Below are 1,079 nucleotides of genomic sequence, written 5' to 3'. Positions count from 1 at the left end.
AAAGTAAGCCCAGGGATTTATTTGCTTGGACCAACCATGAGGTGGAACTGCTACTGAAAGGCATGCAAGCTTACCTAACCGATAAGACTGACTGGCGTGGGTGTCTGCATTACGTTTCCAAAGTTCTCTGTTTCTGCCCGGCTGAGGATTTGACTGAATCATTTGATTTCATTAGTCAGTGTAATCAAATAGAAAACAAATGTACTTTCCACCCAGAGACATTTTACGTGTCAGGCGAATGTGATGACTAGTGCACTGTGGAAACTTCGGTAGGCCTCGCCCACGATTTCAAGACAGGGACAGTTTTCCATGCAGGTTATTGAGATTTTAAATCAGCAGAGTTTGATTGTGCGAAGTAAACTCAAACAAATGTGTTTCCGCCCTGTTTCGAACAGGGGACCTTTTTGCGTGTTAGGCAAACGTGATAACCACTACACTACGGAAACCGACAAAAAGGGTTTTTCCACATGTTCGTCGGGAAATGCACCATTCATATTTTACTGCAAATGTTCAAAATGCCGTTTGACATGTCTATTTTTGACACATAGATATGTTAAACAGGATTCAGTCACAGCTGCTCTGTCATGGATATGACTGACAGTGAATATATAGTAAACCTAAATGTTTCTACATGTAGTCACTGTCGCCTAAATGATGTAATAACGCGCCACCTAGCGAGTGACGTGCCAAATTTAGTCCTCGGGCATTCCTCGTTAGTATAGTGGACAGTATCTCCGCCTGTCACGCGGAAGACCGGAGTTCGATTCCCCGGCGGGAGAATATTCTACCTCTTAATTATTTACCAAGGCTACATCGACACTACTGTTAGCCGGGTTGGGTTGTGGATACGGGGCCCTTACCATAGAATAATATGTGCGTTTTTAGAAAAAAAAGGGTCAGAATGGGTAAAGTCCAACAAAGACAAAAGTTTTCCAGCAGCACTGAGCATGTTCCTGCTATCAAAGAGAGCTTTGAGCTGCTTACACCACCACAGACGGCCAACCGTGCGGCAGAAAAGGCAGTTGGACTGATCAGTCTCCCCGAGTTGGTCAAAGAAATGCCTCAGAAAACACCGAAGA

The 1,079-nt window shown here is 44.3% G+C and overlaps 1 non-coding gene across 1 annotated transcript; it reads right to left on the bottom strand.

Annotated features, from left to right (window-relative positions):
• Positions 1-372: 372 nt before the first annotated feature.
• Positions 373-446, bottom strand: trnav-aac. Its single transcript has one exon. It is a non-coding gene; the product is annotated as a tRNA-Val (tRNA).
• Between the last annotated feature and the right edge of the window lie 633 nt (positions 447-1,079).

This window comes from Perca fluviatilis, unplaced genomic scaffold (assembly GCF_010015445.1).
Source record: "Perca fluviatilis unplaced genomic scaffold, GENO_Pfluv_1.0 PFLUV_unplaced_scaf_64, whole genome shotgun sequence".
Taxonomy (NCBI): domain Eukaryota; kingdom Metazoa; phylum Chordata; class Actinopteri; order Perciformes; family Percidae; genus Perca; species Perca fluviatilis.
The sequence above is the reverse complement of the archived record's forward strand: the minus strand, read 5'-3'. Positions and strand labels throughout refer to the sequence as shown.